Source organism: Leptopilina heterotoma, unplaced genomic scaffold, assembly GCF_015476425.1.
Source record: "Leptopilina heterotoma isolate Lh14 unplaced genomic scaffold, ASM1547642v1 Lhet_68, whole genome shotgun sequence".
NCBI classification, from domain to species: Eukaryota; Metazoa; Arthropoda; class Insecta; order Hymenoptera; family Figitidae; genus Leptopilina; species Leptopilina heterotoma.
In genome coordinates this window covers 3,966,864-3,990,309 of record NW_025111157.1, presented here as the reverse complement: position 1 = coordinate 3,990,309, position 23,446 = coordinate 3,966,864, and the positions used below count along the sequence as shown (strand labels likewise).

General features: G+C 22.4%; 1 protein-coding gene and 1 long non-coding RNA gene across 2 annotated transcripts in view; one reads left to right on the top strand and one right to left on the bottom strand.

Moving 5' to 3' along the window:
- The first annotated feature begins 743 nt into the window (after nucleotides 1–743).
- Nucleotides 744–23,446, top strand: part of LOC122510401 — a 72,029-nt gene continuing 49,326 nt past the window's right edge. Inside the window, exon 1 of the mRNA XM_043625020.1 lies at nucleotides 744–877. The gene's annotated coding sequence lies outside the window, so the exon portion shown is untranslated. The remainder of the gene's footprint in view (nucleotides 878–23,446) is intronic.
- Nucleotides 2,380–23,446, bottom strand: part of LOC122510404 — a 74,948-nt gene continuing 53,881 nt past the window's right edge. Inside the window, exon 3 of the long non-coding RNA XR_006302440.1 lies at nucleotides 2,380–2,613. This is a non-coding gene — a long non-coding RNA (uncharacterized LOC122510404). The remainder of the gene's footprint in view (nucleotides 2,614–23,446) is intronic.

Genomic DNA, 23,446 nt, shown 5'->3' with positions numbered 1-23,446 from the left:
TCGAGCGAATGACAAGCAGCAAAGATAAATTTAAATTCCAAATCAAATGCAAAAATTCAAGTATCAAACATCCGAAGCATTTAATCATTTAATCAACTTAAAGCTTATAAATAGCATCATCACTTCTAATTATTTGAAACCAATTTCTCGAGCACTTTCCAGAAGATGTGAAAACTTCGATCCCCCAATTATTGATCGAATCAAATTCATAAATAATAAATTTGAAAAGCAACATTAACAACAAGTACGTAGGTTCTTGAGGGAGAGATGTGAGACTTGAAACCCGGTGCGCTCGTTGATTCGCGTCAGTTTAGCGTCAAACGTGGAAGCGTTCACATCGTCGTCATTGTGCCGGTGCGGTGTCCAGTTTACAGGGGATATCACACATATAGTTATTTCAGGTATACACGCATGTAGGGTAAAATATAGTAAATGTGCCGGTTTCGAGCCGCTTATATTCGAAAGGCAAAAGGTTTCTTCAAAGACCGAGTGTTTGTCAGTAGGACACAACTTCAGTGCCCGTGAATGTAAAAAGCAAAACAGTGATTTAAATTCTCACATATCTCTCATGCAAATAAAAATGAATTTTAGCCAAAATGATAATAATTCACTTGTTGGATCATTGAAAGTAAACTTAAAGAAAAAGCGCGTCGCCATGGGTTACCAGTGTTGTGTGTTCTGATGAGTAAGGTGTTGTGTTAACGGTTCACAGCTGATCCAGATGTCTTTGAGCAAATAAGATTGACACTTGAAAGAAAAGGAAGAAAATAATAAATAAAAAAAAAAGAAGAAAAGAAAAGCTATAAAGTAGAGAAAACGTCGTCAACTATGCAGCAGCAGCGTATTTACATCTGTAACGTTTCGATCTACTCGTAGAGTAAGTAAAACTATTCTCCTTATAAAATTAAAATCTGTTATTAAACAGAAAACTTGAAATCAAAAATACATCTTTAGGTTTTGAGAATTATTTACGAAAACTGTTTTCAACTATTCGAATTCGAATTTTAACTATTCAACTATTCGAAAGAAAGAAGATTCCTAGTTTTAGATTTACATTTCACGATGAGGAAGTGTACTTATAGGAAATGTGGGACAGGTTGAAGAACCTGAATACCGAAAGTCTCAGATGCTCGTTTACCTGAGACCTTTACTGCGGTGGAGTTTGGTCTCCAGTCAAAAGCAAAATCACTTCTCAAAGAGTGGAGAGTAGAGGTCAAGAGGTCGTGTTCATTGCTGAAGATGATTCACTTCTACGCCAATTAGCAATTGAAACAAGTTTATTCAAATCATCTCGGGAGACAAAAAAAATCACAAAACAATTTTTCATCCCAATTATAAATATCCGCAAGTATCTGCAAATCAGAAAGATCCGTCGCCACTCCGGAAGGAAATTATCATCGAATATTCTTACAAGTATTCCTCTATTTATCAAAATAAATGTCCGAAAATATACCAAACATATTACAGCAAAAAAACATACCAAAATTAAAAATTTACAAACCAAATACTCAAAGAGAACTCGATACCGAAAAATACAAACCAAATACTAAAAAAGAACTCGAAACGGAAAAATACAAACCAAATACTCAAAGAAAACTCAACTACTAACGTAGTTGAGTTCTCTTTGAGTATTTGGTTTGTATTTTTCCCTTTCAGTTCGACTCAAAGTAAAAATTATGACATTCCAGAAAGATTGTTTCGAAAATTATTACTTTCCGAACAGAATAAAAGAAAACTTAGTGATTTCGTATACAACATCCGGTTGTGCATAGAGAGTTATGAAACAACAACAAAACGAAAAGAGAAAAACTATATTGAATTTCAATTATTATTTTTAATAATCCAATGACGGGAGAAAGGAATCTCAATTTTATTCGTCGGTGATGCGAGTGGAAATAATAATGAACCAATTAAACTTGTTTCGAGCACACGAAAAAAGAAGAAATTGAAAACTAAACCCTTTTTCAATCGTTTGAATATTTTTTTTTCTCGAGAAGATAAATGATGGCCTTCAAAAATCGATTATATGTCAGTGTCACAGACATTCTATATCCTTTATATATCCGAATCGCACTCAAGGCTCTCGATATGAGAACGATGACCGAAACTAACCGGAAAGTTCTTCGCTTACTTTTCATTATGACTCCTTTGCACATTATAAGAGCAATAATTCCCTAAATAATATTATTATTACATCTAATATTATTTATAATAAAATAAATATTATAAATAATTATAATTATAATTATATTATAAATACAATAAATATTATAAATATTATTAAAAATATTGGATATTTATAATAAAATACAAATATTCGATATTAATAATTTAATTTCGGAAAAAATATTCCAAAAACATCCAACTTTGAATGTTAAAAAAAATTAAAGCTGTATTTAACGTACAAAAAAGTTCAAAAAGTTGCAAATTAATTTAATGTGCAGAAAGTTTATATAAAGAAGCACATAGATATAATTTTATATACCGAAAGTTTAGTCACAAATTTTACCTGGTGCAACTTAATTTTAAAAATTAAGTTACAAATATATTTAGTGCCTACTCACTTTGTTTGAATTCCCAGGGAGTCATTTTTATCCTCAGCGCACGACGAAACTGAAACAAAGGAGAAAAAATATTTATACATATTTATTTCATAACATATTTTGAAATATATATATAACATGTATTATTTAATGTTACGGATTAATGGCTTTTCTATATATTGTAAATCCCAAAGCGATACATTTATGTAATGAATGTAATTAATATTGATCAATAAAGTCGAATCTGAAGAATCAACAAGAGTTGACATTGCTTTTATTAATATCGGGAAACGTTAATATTAATCAAAATACTTTCACCCAGCAGTTTTATATAAAAAGAAACTGAAAATTAAATTTTTATTTCTAATTAAATTGAAAATTAACTTTTTATTGATAATTAAAAGATTTAAAATTTATTAATTTATTTTATTAATTATTACTTATAATAGTATAATTTATATTATTATTATTATTATTATTATTTTTTTTTTATTTATATTATTATTACTTATAATAGAGCAATTCCACGCCAAGTGATCATAAGAATTTTCGATGATTTTAGCAATATTAAAAATACTTTCAGAATTTCTTCCTTTTTATACATGGAATAAAAGTGTATAAAAGTTTTTTTAAAATTTTCAAAATTTTTTGAGTTACCTCTTACTCAAAATTTTGGTCGGTTTTTCAAAAAATGCACATAACTTTTTTTCTTGTTAACCGATTAAGATAATTTTTTTTGGAAAATACTCATAATAAGAAGTACTTTAAAGAAAAAAAATAAAATTTAATAAAAATTTTTTTTTTGCCCGAAAAAAATTTAAAAAAATTTTTTGAATTCAAATTTTGAAAAAAATATATCTTTGATTTGAAAATTTTTTTTTGGTAAATATTGTCAATTAAGTAAAGAATACTTCCTGTAAATTTAATTATGGGACAAAAATAACTTTACGCGAAAAAAAATAAAGTGTGCAGCGCGGCGTGCCGGGACTTGTGCTTATGGCGGCGAAAGTTTCGTTTCAAATCACTCTAATAGGTCACAATTCTTTACCAAAACGCTTTTTCTTTTTTTAAAAATCTTCGTAATTAAATTCTCTATCAATCTCTCGAGCCTTATTTTTAAATTTTTGTTTTTAAACATTTTTTAAATAACAATAAGTATTAAAAAAATCATAAAATCGTAAAATATATTTTTTTAGTTTTATTAATTAAGAAAATTAATCAAAAAACTTATTAAAATAATTTTTGATTGATAAAAAATAAAAAATTATTTAGTTAAAAATTGTTATACAATAAAAATTTATTATTTTGTCATAAACTGTACTTAGGGTTAAAAATTTCTATTTTTTCTGAATTGTGCAATTTTTCATAAGTAAAGTATTCAAGTATAAAAGAAAAAATAAAAATTTATTATTTAACCCTTGTTTAAACAGTTTATAATTTTCAATTTTTCAATTAATTGTTTAGAAAAAATTAGAAATTTCTAACCCAAATGAAACTTATGAAAAAATGAAAAAAGTACATAAGAAACAAATATAAATTTCTTACCCTAAGTATAAATAGTTTATGAAAAAATAGCAACAATTAATTGTTTAAACAATGTTTTAATAAATAATTGTTTTTTTATCATCAGTAGATATATTACTTATGAAAAATTGTACAATTGAGAAGAAACTAGTAATTTCTAGGCCTAAGTATACAGTTTATAAAAAATAACAACAATTAATTAATTAAAAAGTGTTTAATTAATTTATTCTTTATCAATCAAACATTATTTTAATAGGTTTTTTAAATAATTTTCTTAATCAATAAAACTAAAAAAATATATTTTACGATTTTATGATTTTTTTAATACTTACTGTTATTTAAAAAATGTTTAAAAACAAAAATTCAAAAATAAGGCTCAAGAGATCCATAGAGAATTTAATTACGAAGATTTAGAAAAAAAAAAAGCGTTTTGTTAAAGAATTGTGACCTATAGTGTGATTTGAAACGAAACTTGCGCGGCCATAAGTGAATACATGCACAAGTCCCGGCACGCCGCGCTGCACACTTTATTTTTTTTCTCGTAAAGTTATTTTTGTCCCATAATTAAATTTACAAGAAGTATTCTTTACTTAATTGACAATATTTACCAAAAAAAAATTTTCAAATCGAAGATATATTTTTTTCAAAATTTGAATTCAAAAAATTTTTTTAAATTTTTTTCGGGCAAAAAAAAATTTTTTATTAAATTTTATTTTTTTCTTTAAAGTACTTTTTATTATGAGTATTTTCCAAAAAAAATTATCTTAATCGGTTAACAAGAAAAAAAGTTATGTGCATTTTTTGAAAAACCGACCAAAATTTTGAGTAAGAGGTAACTCAAAAAATTTTGAAAATTTAAAAAAAACTTTTATACACTTTTATTCCATGTATAAGAAGGAACAAATTCTGAAAGTATTTTTAATATTGCTAAAATCATCGAAAATTCTTATGATCACTTGGCGTGGAATTGCTCAATAGTATTATTTCAATAATATTTAATATTACTCTCTAAATTTCAATTAATAAAAATGTTTATTAATTTAAATTAGTGACTGACTTTTTGGTTTTGAATTAGTAAATTTTACTAATAAATAGTCATTTCAACAAATTTATCAGTCAAATTTACTAATACAAAAGCAAAAAGTCAGTAAAAATATTTACTGATTTGAATTAATGACTAAATTTTTGCTTTTCAAATAGTAAAATTAAAAAAAATTAGTAAAAGTGAGAATTTATTAGTACAATTTACTAAATCAAAAGCAAACAGTCAGTCATTAATTGAAATTAGTAAATATTTTTACTGACTTTATACTTTTTAATTAGTAAATTTGACTAACAAATTAGTAGAAATTACTATTTATTTATTAGTAAAATTTATTAATTCAAAAGCAAAAAGTCAGTAAAAATTAGTAAAAATATTTACTAATTTGAATTAGTGACTGACTTTTTGCTTTTCAAATAGTAAAATTCAGGAATAAATTTGTAGAAGTGACAATTTATTAGTAAAATTTACTAATTCAAAATCAAAAAGTTAGCAAAAAGTCAGTAAAAATATTTACTAATTTGAATAAATAACTGACTTTGTGCTTTTGAATTAGTAAAACTCATTTATATTTTAGTAGAAATTTCTGTTTATTAGTAAAATTTAGTAATTCAAAAGCTAAAAAATCAAACACTAATTCAAATAAGTAAATGTTTTTACTGGTTTTTTGATTTCTAATTAGTAAATTTGACTAACAAATTAGTAGAAATTACTATTAATTTATTAGTAAAATTTATTAATTCAAAAGCAAAAAATTAGTTAAAATATTTACTAATTAGAATTTTGCTATGGAATTAGTCAAATTCAATAATAAATTACTAGAAATGACTATTTATTAGTTAAATTTACTAATTCAAAAACAAAAAGTCAGTAAAATCATTTTCTAATTTGAATTAATGACTAAATTTTTGCTTTTGAATTAGTAAACTTTACTAATAAATAAATAATAATTTCTACTAATGTATTAATCAAATTTACTGATTCAAAGGAAAAAATCAGTAAAAATATTTTCTAGTTTGAATTAATGACTGAATTTTTGCTTTTGAATTTGCAAAATTTGACTAATAAATAGTAATTTCTACTAATGTATTAATAAAATTTACTAAATTCAAATGCAGCAAGTGAGGCACTAAAACAAATTAGTAAACACTTTTACCGATTCAAACACAGACAGTACTTATATTATTTTTTGTAATAATAATAATAATAAAAATTATAACAATAATAATAATAATAGTTTCAATAAAGCAATATTCTCTTAAATTTCAAGAGAACCATTTCATACAGTTTTTATATATACATACATAAAAAAAATTATGCAAAAAATATTGCTTCTTCATAAAGGAAAAGTAGTACATTATTTACGACTAAAAATTACAGACAAAAAAAGAGGAAAAACAAAACAAAAGGAAAAGTTGCATATAAAAGATATCCGCTAAAAATGGAAATTATATATGCATTTACTTCTTTTCTATTTTATAAACCGCAAAGATAAAAAATAAATAAATAGAAAGGAGAAATTATTTGAAAATAATGAAATGAAAATTTAATCTTCAATGCTACGATAGTTTAATAAATTTAATATCTAGTTACGAGACTAAATTAATTATAAATGTATATTGTGCCGAAGGGGACGTTATATATATATATATATATATATATATATATATATATAGTTTTAAAATATTCATTTACTCTATAAACAATTCACAAAGAGAGACAAAACGGAGAAAAAAGGAGAGAAACCTATTTCAGAGTATTTAAGCTGATGAATAAATCAATTCATATTTGAATAAATTTAAACCAGAGAGAAAGAGAGAGAGAGAGGAGAGATATAGGTACATCCCCCAGTGGTTGCACTAATTAAGTGGATATGGTGTGTATTTTGAATGAAATAATGAAACAGCATCACCTGTGCTTCATAATATTACTTTAATAATTCACATTACCATTTTATTATTTAAAACCAAAAATGGCCCAAATTCGCCAAAGTTATAAAAACTTGTGTTAAAAATAAAAATTCACATTTATCGCGCAGCTAATTATTATTAAAACAATTTTTTTTTATATTGAATTTAAAAATCTTTGCCACTCTCTAATTTTGAATTAGTAAAAGTGTTTACTAATTTTAATTAATGATTCCCGTTTTGCTTTTGAATTATAGTAAACTTTACTAACAAATAGTAATTTCTACTAATTTATTACTAAAATTTACTAATTAATTAATTAATTTACTAATTAATTGAGCCAAAATGTCACTGATTCCAAATTTTGATATGCACAATTTTTTTTGGAAATTAACTACTTTTTGAGAATAGTTACCTACGAAAAATTAAATTTTTAAGCAAAAAGACAATAAATATCTTCTCATTATTTTTTTATTTTCAGTTTTAAAAACGTTGCAGACTTCAGCTTCATAAACAAGAACAGAATATATTTTTGAATTTACTATAAATATTCAGACAAATAAAATTTTTAAATCACAGCAGTAGTTATTTTCTATATTTCGGAATTAAGTTTATAAACAGATATAATTGAACAAAATCAATAAATCATCTAAAATTATTTTTGTACTTCAATTAATAATGATTTGACAGTGTAGGCAAAAAAAGAGGATTTTTATTTTTAAAAAGAGGATTCAATTCAAAAAGGGGATTTTTCAAATTAAGTAAAAAAATAATTGTCTTTTAGCGTATGCAGTTCATTTTAAATCTTTTTTTTTTTAACTTTTTCTCTTAATTGCAGCTTTTTTAAATCAGACTCGTTTGTTCAATTTTTTTTTTTTGTTAATTATTGATATTTTTCTATTTTTGTTCGTAGTGAATATTTTTTCTAAATTTTAAATCAAACTTTTTGTTATAACATTACTTTTTTATCTTTATATTTTATGTAATATTTATATTATACATATATGTATACTTTTTTAATATATGTATATCCCAAGTAAATTTCAATAAAAATTCGTAAAATTTCCTCTAAAAATAGTAAAATTTGCTATTAAAATTCGATATTTCCAGAGTAAATTTTAATAAAAATGATTAAAAGTAAAATATACTTTTAAGTTAGTAAAATTTATTCTGGAAATAGTACAAGTTGAGACAGAAATTCCAAACAGTTTCGATTTTACACTTTGAAAATAGTAAAACATATTTCAAATCTAGTAAAAAAAATTTCCAAGTTCCAAGAGTGTTTTAGGAAATTTCATTAATATAAGGGCATATAAAAAGAAAAAAGAAATTAAGTAAATAAGAGGACCAACTGTAATCCCAGTGTTAATTAAAACAAAACCAACACAATTAAAATAATTGCAGGAGAAAAATTAATTTTGAAAACAGCAATATGAAACATTGTAAATATTATTATTTTTGTTATTATATATGTATGGAAACTAATTCTAATTTGTCTACAAGGTTCCGCTTTATAAACAAAATTCTGATGCAGTTTCCTCTGTTTCTGCTCGTGAAGTTTCCTTTAAACACATATATATATGGCCATGTATTCAAGTTACTCTAATTTCGAAATTACTAATAACAACTTCTGATTAATTACACGGCGTAATCTGACAGAATTTAAATGAGTTTGTACATTCGATAATGTTTAATTGCTTTCTGAAACTCTAAATAAGCGTGTGATCGTAAAATTTTGCTAATTAACTTTTCATTTTGCAATTAATTTTAAAGAAGTAGCATTATATGAATTTTTTAGTATAGAATAATTTTTATTTATTAAATATTATCTACTCTCTAAATTTGAATTAGCCAAAATGTTTACTAATTTGAATTAGTGACTGACTAACTAAATATTTTTACTAATTTTTACTGCCCTTTTGCTTTTGAATTAGTAAATTTTTCTACTCTCTAAATTTAAATTAGTTAAAATATTTACTAATTTGAATTAGTAACTTACTTTTTGCTTTTAAATTAGTAAATTTTACTAATAAATAGTAATTTCTACAGATTTATTAGTCAAATTTACTAATTTTAATTATAGATTAACTTTTTGTTAAGACAAAAAAGTCAGTTCAAAAGCAAAAAATCAGTAAAAATTAGTAAAAACATTTACTAATTTGAATTAGAAAATTTTACTAATAAATTAATAGAAATGACTATTTATTTATTACTAAAATTTACTAATTCAAAAGCTAAAAGTCAGTCACTAATTGAAATTAGTAAATATTTTTCTAATTGTTACTGACCTTTTGTTTTCAAATTAGTAAATTTTACTAATAAATAGTAATTTCTAGTGCCTAATTTATTACTAAAATTTACTCATTCAAAAAAAAAAAAAATTAGGAAATTTTACCAATAAATATTAATTTTTACTAATTTATTAGTAAAATTTACAAATTCAAAAGCAAAAAGCACTAATTCAAATTAGTAAATATTTTTCTAATTTTTACTGATTTTTTGCTTTTGAATTAGTGAATAGCAAATAGTTTTACTAATAAATAGTAATTTACTCTAATTTATTAGTAAAATTTACTAATTCAAAAGCATAAAGAACTAATTCAAAGTAGTAAATATTTTTTCTACTTTTTACTGACTTTTTGCTTTTGAATTTGTAAATTTTACTAATTAATAAATAGTAATTTCTACTAATTTATTAGTTAAATTTACTAATTGAAAAGCAAAAAGTCAGTAAAAATATTAACTAATTTGAATTAGTGACTGACTTTTTGCTTATTGAATTAGTAAAATTCAATAATAAATTAGTTGAAATGAGTGTTTATTAGTAAAATTTACTAATTCAAAAGCAAAAAGTCAGTAACTAATTCAAACATTTTTACTAATTTTTTAATTTTTAATTTTTTACTAATTCTCAAATTTAGAGAGTATTTTAATTAGTCATATATTTATTACTATTTTTTATTATTATTTATTATTATTTATTATTTCATATTATTTATAAATAATTTATATAGGATATAATTTATAAATATTTTTATGAAAATAACTTATAATTTTTTTATGAGTAAATATAATTTGTAGTTTTTTTATAAATATAATTTACAATATATAAATCATTTTATAGATAAAACACTAACGATCGTCATAATTAAGCATCGTTTTGAATCAGTCACTACTTTGATTCCAGATCATTAATTACCGAATGTCACTAATTAATATTTCAACTCTCATTTTTTACCTGATTTTCAATAAAATTTCACACAATCAAATCCAAAAAAATGGACCACAACTTTTTCACAAATTTATATTTTCAAAAACCGCAAAAATCAATTTAGACTAAATTTCATATTTGCCGATTTGAAATTCTCGAAACTAAATAGAAGAAAATTATGTAGGTTAATTATATATGTATATATGATCACGATGATTACATTTTTCAACTTGAGGAGAAAGTTTACGAGTTTATTATCATAATATTTTCTAGGACAAGAAATTTTTGATTTTCTTTTGTCATCTCTCTTTCTCTCTCTACATATACATACGACTGAAAGTACACAGAAGTAAATATAATTAATATCTAACATTATAAAGTTATTCTAGGAAACTCGAGTTCAACAAAAGAACTTTAATGACGTGTATTTAAAAAAGTAACAAATAAAGTAAATATTTCCTGTAACAGTATACGACAGACCTGTGTTGGTTGCTAATTATATTATAGACTGCGGTTACTTTTTCAAATAATTACCCGTCAAAAAAAAAAAAAAAAAAAAAGAAAAAGAAAAGAACCTAACAACTCATCTCAATTATGAAAAATCACTTTTTTTTCGCAAAATATGATTGCAAAAAAATTTCTCTGTAATTGAAAATTTTATCTTCTGATTCATATTTCTAGAGTATAAAATAATTTTTTTTTCCTTTTGATATATAAACTCAAGCAAGCAAGTATGTAAAATTATATTGTACGTAAAACTATAAAGTTACTATAGACATCACGTTTTTTTTCGAGATTCCTTTTTGAATTTTGCTCTCTTTATTACTTTGAGTAAAATACCAGTAGAATTTTTATTATTCGCCGGTTACGATATTATATAAAAGATATGAAAAAGAGTATATTCCTGGTTAAAATTGTATATATAAAACTTGGTAAGACGGAAAAAATTGATTAAGAAAATTATATTAGAGAAAAAAATTCAATTTTTCCTGGAGAGTTTTATACTTTCTACGTAAAATAAATTATTTAAATTAAATATAAAAAAGTATTATATTTAATCTATTAATTTACTTTTTTGTTTTTAGGAAAAAAAATTTGTGACTAGCTACAGATTAATTTTTTTTCCTACATTCTTTTCCAAGGATATAAAATTGAGACAAGAAACAAAACAAAAGTGTTGCGAAGCAACATTTTTGTTTCGTTTTTTGTCTCAATTTAATATCCTTAGAAAAATTGTGCGTCTATACTTTTTTATTTGCTAATAAGCGTTGACTCATTAGTCAAATTGGTCATTCTCTAAATTTGAATTAGTAAAATTGCTTACTAATTTTAATAAGTGACTAACTTTTTGCTTTTGAATTAGTACATTTTACTGATAAATTTGTAGAAATTAATATTTATTAGTAAACTTTACTAATTCAAAAGCAAAAAGTCAATCACTAATCATTAGTAATTATCATTAATTTATTAGTAAAATCTAATAATTCAAAAGCAAAAATTCAGTCACTATTTCAAATTAGTACACTTTTACTAATTCAAATTTTCAGAGCAAAAAAGACAAAATTAAATTAATTAATAATAAATTAATTAAATCAATCTAGAACCCTAACTAAACATCCTTTTTTACGAAGAATATACAAACATTTTATTAACGAATAAAAATAGAATAAATTCTTCCCCAATGTTTCCGTAAATAAGAAAAAATTGCCAGGGGCAATCGAAACATGTTCCGCGTTAGAAATTATATTTTGCAGATAGAGCGAGAGAGAGAGAGAGAGAGGGAGAGAAAAGTTTTTCTTTTTCGGGATTTAACTTTAAAAAGCTCTGTGTTTATTTTAGTCGGAATTGTCGTCGGTTTTTTTTATATTAAGCAACCGGGAGAGTTTTACTCATCAGTGAGGAGGAGGTTGTTGGTTCCTATAAAACAACCACGGTCGAGTTCCTTTGACGAGTCCCTTTTGAAACTACCCTGAGGTATGCGGATGTAGCGAGTGCTTGCCTTTGTTTCACTGAATAGACAGATGATTGAGATTCTTTTATATAGTAAGCCTTTTGCAGAATCGAAATGAAAGTGAGAAAAAGTTTTTCGCTTCAATGCGAGTTAATAATAGAGAGAGAGAAGGAGGATATATTTCTGATTATATATGCAAAATGGAGTCTCAAATGGAAAGAAAGAGAGAGAGTGAGAGAAAAAAAGAAAGAAAGAAAGGGAGAGAGAGAAAGAAGGAGAAAGTAAGAACATAGAAGGAAAAAAACGAAAGAAAAGGAGATGAAAAGAAGGAAAGAGAGAGAGAGAGAGAGAGAGAGAGAGAGAGAGAGAGAGAGAGAGAAGGAGAAAAGAAAGAAAGAAAAAAAAGAAGAAAAGACAAAGAAACAGAGAAAGAAGGGAAAAAAGAAGGAAAGAAAGAGACAAAGAACCGAAAAAAGAAGAAGAAAAGATAAAGAAAGAGACAAAGAAGGAAAAAAAGAAGAAGAAAAGACAAAGAAACAGTGAAAGAAGGAAAAAAGAAGGAAAGAAAGAGAGAAAGAAGCAAGAAAGAATAAGAAAGAGATAAAGAAGGAAAAAAAGAAAAGAGAGAAAGAAGGAAAAAAAGAAAGAGAGGAAGAAAAAAAAAGAAAAAAGACAAAGAAACAAAAAGAATGAAAAAAGAAGGAAAGAAAAAGAGAAAAAAAAGAAAAAGATAGACAGAGAGAGAAAGAAACGAGAAATATTAAAAAGAGAAAATTCAACGATTTATTCCATAACTATTGTCTTCACTATTTTCACTATTTTATGACATTAGTTTCACTGTCGCGTGTAAATCTGAGAAAGTTATTCAACAAGTGCAACAATAAATGTCAGTCTCTCTCGAGAGTCAATTTGACATGCGTTTTTACCTCACGCTTTAGAAATATCAATGTAATTCCCAGACGAAACAATTATTTTTAATCACTTGAAAACATTAACAAAAAAGACTTCTTTTTTCAATAATATATACAACAAACAATAAAAACTAATTTATTCGTAAAAAGCTAGCAACTGATTCATTAATAATATTCCTGCTAATCAAAAAAAGTTACTAATTACTAAATATTACTTAAACTCACTTTTAGGTTACTTTAAATATTAACTAAAATTTTTTGTAACTAACTCACTTACAGTCAAATTCCACCAATTGAATTAGTTTAAAGAGTTTTCTCTAAATTTTAAATTAATAAAAATGTTTACTAATTTGAATTAGTCACTGACTTTTTGCTTCTGAATTAGTCAATTTTACTAATAAATATCAATTTATACTAATTTTTTAGTAAAATTTACTAATTCAAAAGCAAAAAGTCAGTAAAAATATTTACTCATTTGATTTAGTGGCTAACTTTTTGCTTTTGAATTAGTAATTTTACTAATGAATTGTAATTTCTGCTAATAAATAGCAATTTATACTAATTTATTAGTAAAATTTACTAATTCAAAAGCAAAATGTTATAGTCACTACTCCAAATTAGTAAATATTTTTACTGACTTTTTGCTTTTGAATTAGTAAATTTGACAACCAATTTATTAAAAATAACTACTTATTTATTAGTCAAATTTACAAATTCAAAAGAAAAAGGTCAGTAAAAATTAGTAAAAATGTTTACAAAGTTGAATTATATTAACTGATTTTGTTCTTTTAAATGAATGACTGATTTTTGCTTTTGAATTAGTAAAATTCACTAATAAATCAGTAGAAATGACTATTTATTAGTAAAATGTACTAATTCAAATGCAAAAACTCAGTAAAAATTAGTAAAAGCATTTACTAATTTGAATAAGTGATTAACTTTTTGCTTTTCAATAATAAATTAGTAGAAATGACTATTTATTTATTAGGTAGTAAAATTTACTAATTAAAAAGCAAAAAGTCAGTCACTAATTCAAATTAGAAAATTTTTTACTAATTTTTACTGACTTTTCATTTTCCAATTAGTAAATTTTACTAATAAATAGTAATTTCTAGTACCTAATTTATTACTAAAATTTACTCATTAAAAAGCAAAATATTAGGAAATTTTATTAATAAATAGTCATTTCTACTAATTTATTAGTTAAAATTTAAAAAGTCAAAAAGCATTAATTCAAATTAGTAAACATTTTTTCCAATTTTTACTTTTTTTTTTGCTTTTAAATTAGTAAATAGCAAATTATTTTACTAATAAATAGTAATTTCCACTAATTTATTAGTGAAATTTACTAATTAAAAAGCAAAAAGTCTGTCACTAATTCAAATTAGAAAATTTTTTACTAATTTTTACTGACTTTTCATTTTCCAATTAGTAAATTTTACTAATAAATAGTAATTTCTAGTACCTAATTTATTACTAAAATTTACTCATTAAAAAGCAAAATATTAGGAAATTTTATTAATAAATAGTCATTTCTACTAATTTATTAGTTAAAATTTAAAAAGTCAAAAAGCATTAATTCAAATTAGTAAATATTTTTTCTAATTTTTACTTTTTTTTTTGCTTTTAAATTAGTAAATAGCAAATTATTTTACTAATAAATAGTAATTTCCACTAATTTATTAGTAAAATTTACTAATTAAAAAGCAAAAAGTCTGTCACTAATTCAAATTAGAAAATTTTTTACTAATTTTTACTGACTTTTCATTTTCCAATTAGTAAATTTTACTAATAAATAGTAATTTCTAGTACCTAATTTATTACTAAAATTTACTCATTAAAAAGCAAAATATTAGGAAATTTTATTAATAAATAGTCATTTCTACTAATTTATTAGTTAAAATTTAAAAAGTCAAAAAGCATTAATTCAAATTAGTAAATATTTTTTCCAATTTTTACTTTTTTTTTTGCTTTTAAATTAGTAAATAGCAAATTGTTTTACTAATAAATAGTAATTTCCACTAATTTATTAGTAAAATTTACTAATTCAAAAGCAAAAAGTGAGTAAAAATATTTACTAATTTGAATTAGTAACCGACTTTTTGCTTTTGAATTAGTAAAATTCAATAATAAATTAGTAGAAATATTTTCTAATTTGAATTAGCGATTGACTTTTTGCTTTTGAATTAATATAATTCACTATTAAATTAGTATAAATGACTATTTATTAGTAAAATTTATTAATTCAAAACCAAAAAGTTAGTAATTTAAATTGGTAAACATTTTTACCAATTCAAATTTATAGAGTTAATAAACCGTAATTGTAATTATAGTATATATACCAGTAAATAGAATAAAACCTGTTATTTTCTAAAAAAAAAAGAACAATTTCGACAAAAAAATGTCAATAAAAAAACGTTAAATTGCAAACCCAATGAATGAAAAGCAAATAAAAAGCATAATTTTGCGAAGAAATGTTCTCGAAATCAAACAGACTTCTCGTCTTTGCGAGGAAACGAAAATAATGAATTCGAAATTAAAATCATGTGCCTCAGTGGTATAACATTTTTCTTTGAGGGCTATTTTTTTCTTTTAAGAGAGAAGATTGAAATGAATATCAATAGATATTGGCATTACTCTGCAAAATCAATTCACTTGAATAGTGGAATCGTTTACGCCGTTCGCATTCCTCTCGTTTGAAAAGCCGATTACCTCGAATTGTATGCAAGCAAATACCTATATCAGAGCGACTGAATCTTATTAAACGATATAAAATATTTCCAATTTCTAACTATTCATTTTTAAACACAAAACAAATTCATCTTTAAATACAAAACGAATTCATTTTTAATAAATACAAAACGAATTCATCTTTAAATATAAAACAAAGTCATCTTTAAATATAAAACAAATTCACCTTTAAAATCAAAGAAATTCATCTTTAATAATACAAATTTATAGCAAATATAAAATAAACTCTCTATAAAATTTTCAATAAAATTTCTAGTTATTTTTTTTACTATTTCAGTTATTTTAGTTATTTTATATCTCAAGTACTTTAACGTTACGTTATTTTTTTCACCAGTAACAAAAAAAAAACGCTCTTATATTAGAAAGTTTTCAAAAGAAACTCTGACTCATCTATGTACGAGTTCATCTCAAGCGGAACGACTCTATAGTAATAAAAAAATCATATAAAAATAATAAAAGAAACTATTTTTCACAATTTAGATAAATTTTTCCGTTTTCTGCAATTCCATTTCGACGCTTCTCGAAGAAAAATAAGAATACATTTTTTCAGGAAAAACTTGTTTAAAAAATGAAAAAATTTTTACAAAATTTTCATATTATTCTTAATAAAATACACATTATAATTAAAGAGACACTGGAAATCTATACAATCGAATATTTCATTCTTTGTGATAAGATAAAAAGTATAACAATGTGAGTCAGAAATATTAAATGAGAGAGCCTTATCGGGGAATACATTATCGTTAAAGAGTTTCAAACCACATTTTCCAACACATATAATTACACCATTTGTAATTAACAAAATTTGATAAAAAAAAAGAAAAAGAAGTGAATACCCAACACGAGCAAAAATTATAATTAACTTCTTAGAAAGAAAAAAACAATTTCAGTTTGAAGGAAAAAAATGATAATAATTAAAAAATTAGACACATAAAAATGAAAGAAACTGACATTTTGATAAAGGAATAATGAATAATAATATAAAATTAGAAGAATTATTTATTACTAAAATTCCATGAAAATCGAGAAACGTGCTTTTATGCTGATTCCTTATTTATTCGCTGTAAATAAAAAATGCGAAAATAAAGAGTAAAATTAAAGATAATAATGAAACAATTTCATTTTGTTTATTTAATGAATTTATACAATTTATACTTTTAGAATGTAATATCAAAAAATAAACTAAAAATCAAGTGACAAAATTATCGCAGTCGATTGAATTTATAACAAATTCATTTTGATATAAAAAAATTGATAAAAATATACAAAAAACTGTAATTTATCAACAAAGTTTTTGTAAAGTTTCTTTCTTCTTGCAAAATAAATATTTGCAAAAAAAAATATTTTTCAAAGAATTATTTAATAAAATATTTCACATCTAGCTTTTCAATTTAAATTTAATTAAAATTTTTTAATTCCTTTTTTATTTATTATTCTTTTAGTTTTTTATGGAAAAAACAAATTTATATTTTTAGAGAAAAATTTAAATTTAATTATAACTTTAAATTTCTTTTAATTATTTTTCTTTACTTATTTATATTTTTCTTATTTGTTTGTAAGCGACAAATACTTTGCAAAGAATTGTTTATAATAAAATATTTCATATCTAAGTTATCAATTTAAATTTAATAATTATTATTATAAGAAAGGAATTTATCATTCTATATTTTAATTATTATTTTAATTATTTTCAATTATTTTTAATTATTATTTTTAGCGTTTTTTTGTAAATGAAAAATATTTTACAAATAATAATTATTTAATAAAATATTTCATATCTAAGTTATTATCTTAAATTTAATTATTATTTTTTTGTAAAAAAAACAAATTTTTATTTAGAAAAAAATTTTAATTTAATTAAATTTTATTCCATTTATTTATTTTTCTTTATTATATTTATTAATATTTTTCGTTATTTGTTTGCAAACGACAAATATTTTGCAAAGAATTCTTTATAATAAAATATTTCATATCCAAGTTTTCAATATAAATTTAATTACAAATTTTACATTCTTCTATTCATTTTCCATTTATTATTCCTTTATTTTTTTCTATAAAAAATATTTTGCAGAGAATTTATTTAATGAAATGCCCCACATATAAATTTTCAATTTAAATTTAATTACAAATTTCAAATTCATTTCTGAAAAGCGAAATGAATGCAATTTCAAGTAACAAAGGGGACACAAGTTGAAAATTTTAGTCACGATTTTTTCCCTCTCTGATGGAAGAAGTTTAGAAAGGCTAAGAGGTAATCTAAAATATTCATCTCTAAAATCTTTGGTGAAATAAATGCTGGAAATTTTTTCTGTGCTTGTAACGCAGAAAAAAAGTAATAAGTGGTCCATGATCGTGGCTACTGATTCGGACACTTTTTTTGCCCCCCTTTTTCTTTTTTTTTTCGTCTCGTCGTGAGTTTGAAATCATTCACTTTGTCGATTACGGTACCTTTATTGAAGGTAAAAATATATACAATACGTGTATAAATAAATGTGAATGTATATATGGTGTAGAGTATAAAATGTGAATGTATTTGTAGATGAACACGAAGGTGAACCGTCAGAAGGATGCTATGCAGAGAATGCCGCACTCCCTTCCCTTCAAACACCTTTTCACCTTCACAATCAAGAATCAAAAGAGAGGCCTCACACTATATGCATCCTAATTCTCTGATAGTCTGATAGTCTGATGGTCACGAACCATCAGACAATATCAACTCGATAAAATTTACACCAATTTTACTCAAAATAAAAAAAAAATATAGTAATTTCCTTTACTAAAATAGACAATTATATCGAACTCAGGGTTGCCACAAAAATTTAGTTTTGTTTTTTCCTGACTTTTCCCTGATTTCCAAACAATATTTTCACTTTTTCCCTGACCCCAAAGAATATTCTGATTTACTCTAAAAATAATTAGATACACAAAAAAATGTTCTATTACATTTATTTACGAATTTTTTTAATTGTAAAATTATTCAACAACATCAATAACTTTTTTTTTTAAATAAATATTCAATCATTATTATTTTCCCATAGGAATTCAAAAATTCTTCAGAACATTCATATTCGAACCTTTTTTAAATTCAACAACTTTTAGAATAATAATATTTTATAATAAAACATGAAGATATCGATTACTCCGATTCTTCGACTCGGAGTGATCGATTTCTTCACGTTTTATAATAATTAAAGATGACCGAGTGATAAAATAATTATTTTAAATTATAAGAATTCAGATTTTTAAAGATTTTAATTTGAAACCTTTAGAAAATTAATTATTTATAAAAATTGCGATTATTAATAACTTCTAAAAAATCCAACTATTATCTGAGACTTGAACTGAAATTAATTTTTAAATCAATTTTTATTAGAAAATTCTATACGAGAATTTTATTAGAGTTTTTATGAATAATTAAATTCTTTTGACGATTTTCTTTAAATTTTTTTAAATTAATGTTTTTTTTAATAATTTTAATTGAAAATTTGGAAAATAATTGAATTAAACAAAGAATTTTTTCGATTTTTTAAAATAATCTTGTCTGTTCATAATTATAATTGAAAATTTGATTAATTCAATTTTATTAAAATGCATTGATACTAATTGAATTTTTGCAAAGAATGTTACTATTTATAAAAGTAATTGAATCCTTTAAAAGAATGTTATTATTTATTTTATTAAATTTTTTGAAAATACTTGAATTGTGAAGAACAATTTAAATATTTATAAAGATAATTGAAATTTTGAGGAGAATTTAAAAAAATTTTTAAACATAATTGAAAATATGCGAAGAATTTTATTACTTTTGAAAATAATTGAATTGTATTTTATAATTTTATGGAAATTTATGAAAATAATTAAATTCTTGTGAATTATTTTGTTTCAAATAATATTCAAAAGAATCTGAAGAATTTTTCAATTTATAAATATAATTGAATATATTGCGAAGAAATTTTTAAAAATAAAATTATAATTACGGTGACTAACTTCCCTTGATTATTTTCGAAAAATTTAAATAAAATTCTTTAAAAGAAGTTAATTATTTTTAATAGAATGTAAAGAAAATTCAATTATTTCAAAAATTTTCAATTATTTGTTTATAAAAATTCAATTATCTTGAAACAATAGAATTGAAAAATTTCAAAAATCTTATTTTTCAGAATTTTCAAAAAATTTTGCGAAAATTCAAATTTAATAAAAAATTTAAAGTGTTTGTCTTTTTTTAAATTGACTAACAAAAATTGTAATTATTAATCTTCGCACTAAGAAACATAAATATATTAGAATGTGACTCTTTATAAAATTCAATTATTTATCAATTATTAAATTAACATACTTTGAAAATTCGATATTTGTTAAAAAGTTTTTAATGAAATTCTTTAACAAATTTAATTATTTTTAGTTGAATTTCACAAAATTCCTATTAATTCTATGTTTTTAAAATTTATTTACTTACTATATTTGAATCAGTGAGTGATTTTTTACTATGAAATTAATTATTCGATTGAAATTGTATTAAAAATAATTGAAATTCTGCAATGTGTTTTATTATATTTATGCTAATAATTGAATTGTTGCGATGGATTTTTTTTAAAAAAGTTTCAAACAACAGGGCTCGAACCAGTGAAAGTATTTAAAAATACGGACTTTACGGACCAAAAATGAAAAATTACGGACCATTTACGGACCAATTACTGACAAAAATATATAAAAGAACATTTTACTTAAAACTATAAATTAGATTTTTTCATAACTAAAAAACATGAAGATATCGATAACTCCGAGTCTTCGACTCGGAGCGATCGATTACTTCATGTTTTATAATAATTAAAGATAGAGTGATAAAATCATTATCAATTCAATTATTATTTTCAAGAATTTTTAACTAAAATTCTTCTTAAAATCGATTATTTTTAATAATTTTCAAAAAAGTTCTTTGACAATTTTCAAATCCATTTCTTTACAATATTCAATTTTATGAAATTTAAATTATTTGTAAATTCTTCAATTAAATATGTATTAGAAAATAAAAACTTCAAATCATATAAAAAAAAATTCGCAATTAAAATTTCTCAAAAAAATTAATTTCACAGAATTGTTAGTTAAAAATATGAAAAATTCAAATTTTGAAAGATTTGAATCTGAAACCTTTTCAAAATTTTATTTCTAAAACTTAACGCTCTAATACTTTTAATATTCAATTATAATCTAAAATTTTAACTGAAATCCATTTTTAAATAAATTTTTATGAAAAAATTCAACGAGAATTTCATTATTTAAATACAAAAAAAAAACAATTTATTGAAAATTTATTGAATAATTACATATGTTTCTTAAAATTGAATTCTTTTAATGAATTGTATCAATCAATTTTCAAATAATTTGAATTCTTTTGAAAAATTTTATTAAAATAGTAGATATTAAAAATAATTAAATTAGGGAAAATTTTTGAAAATAATTGAAATTTTGCCAAGAAATTTATTAAATTTTTTGAAAATAATTCAATTTTAGAGAAGAATTTTATTATTTATAAAGATAACATGATAATTTAAGAAAAGAATTGCATTAAAAATTTTGAATGCAATAATTTTATTCTTTAAAGAAATTTAATTAAAAATTTATTAAAAATAATATTTAAATTCTATTAAATAAATTGTAGCAAAGGTTATTAAAATAATTGAATTTCTTTGATAAATTTTAATAAAATTTTTAAGAATAATTACATTTTTCGAGGAATTCGATTAAAATTGTATTAAAATTTAAAAATAATTGAAATTCTGCAATTAGCTTTATTATTTATCAAAATAATTTAATTTCTAATAAGAATTTTATTATTTGCCAAAAAAATTAAACACCTGTAAAAATTTTATTATTTATGAAAATAATTGAATATTGCGAAGGAATTTTTAAAAAAATTTGTAAATAATGAAATTCCTGTAAAATTTTTATTATTTTTCGAAAATAATTAAAGGTTTGTGTAGAATTTTATTAGATTTTTTTTAAATAATTTAAATCCTTTGGAAAATTTTATTAAAATAGTATAGATACCTATTAAAAATCATTGAATTGAGGAAAAATTTTGAAAATATGTAATTGAAATTTTTCCAAGAATTTTATTAAAATTTTTGAAAATAATTGATATTTCGAAGAAGAATTTTATTATTTCTAAAGATAATTGAAATTTTGACGAGAATTTTTAAAAATTTTTGAACATAATTAAATTTTTGCGAAGAATTTTATTACTTTTGAAAATAATTGAATTCCTTCAATCATTTGTAATTTCACTAAAATTATTCAAATTATATCGTAGAATTTACGTACTTTACGGACCTTTTTTAATCGAATTACGGACTTTACGGACTTTTTGCAAAAAAACGGACTTTTACGGACTTCAAGCAAAGTTACGGACTTTTACGGGATTTACGGACCTAGTTCGAGCCCTGAAACAATTGACTTTTTTGAAAAAAATGTATGCAAATTCTATTTTTAATAATTGAATTTTGCAATGAATTTTATTAAAATTCCTGAAAATAATTGATTTTCGGAAAACAATTTGGCTATTTATAAAGATAATTGAAATGTTGACGAGAATTTTTTTTCAAATTTTTGAAAACAATTGAATTTCTTTAAAGAATTTTTATATTTATAAAAATAGTTGAATTCTTTTAAAGAATTGCGTTAGAATCTTTAAAATTGTAACTAATTTCAACAGAATTGAAATTAAAATTTTTCAAAAAAATACTTTATTAAATAATTTATAAGTAATAACTTAATGGCAGTTCTTCAATAGAATTAAGTTATTTAAAATAAATTACTGTCAGAAGTAGAAAAAATTCAAGGTTTTTTAGAATTCGTGGTCATTTCATAGTTTATGAGGCAAACAAAAACACAAAAATTCAGAATTTTCTTATGAATTTTAAAAATTTAATTTTTTTTAGTTCTTTTAATAAAAATTCCCGACTTTTCCCTGAATTCCCTGATTTCCCTGACTTGTAGAATCCCCAAAAATTTAAATTTCGAAAAACTTGTGAAAAATTTTGAAAAAAGCACGGATCACTGATTTTTTTGTGTAATTAGGTAAAAAAAAAAGATTTTAATTTCTTTCTTCTCGACGCGTCAAAATTATTCATTTCAATATTTATTTACTTACGAAATGAACTCGACCGGAAACATACGCTGTTCAACTCACCTGAAACAGAAAAAAATATTTTATATTAGAATTATTAAAAAAAATTATTATTAATTTAAGTGGATTAAAAAGGGAAAAAGAGAAAAAAGGGGATTAGGTATAAAAAAGGGTGGGTACTAATTATAATCCCCAAAAATAATCCAAAAAATACAAAAAACTTTTTAAAAAAATACTCGAAATAGAATATTTTGAATACAAAAATTGCAATCTTTATGTACATCAATATGCAAATTTGTGCATTAAATATATTTCTACCCGATGAGGATGGACAAAAAAAGAGACCATATCACGACTCTATAACGAGATGAAATTCATGACCATGCATATTCATACAAAGAATGAATTATTCTCATTAGTTGGAAAATAATGTCGCGAAAAAAATAAATTAACAATAGCATTTTTGCCTACATTTAAAAT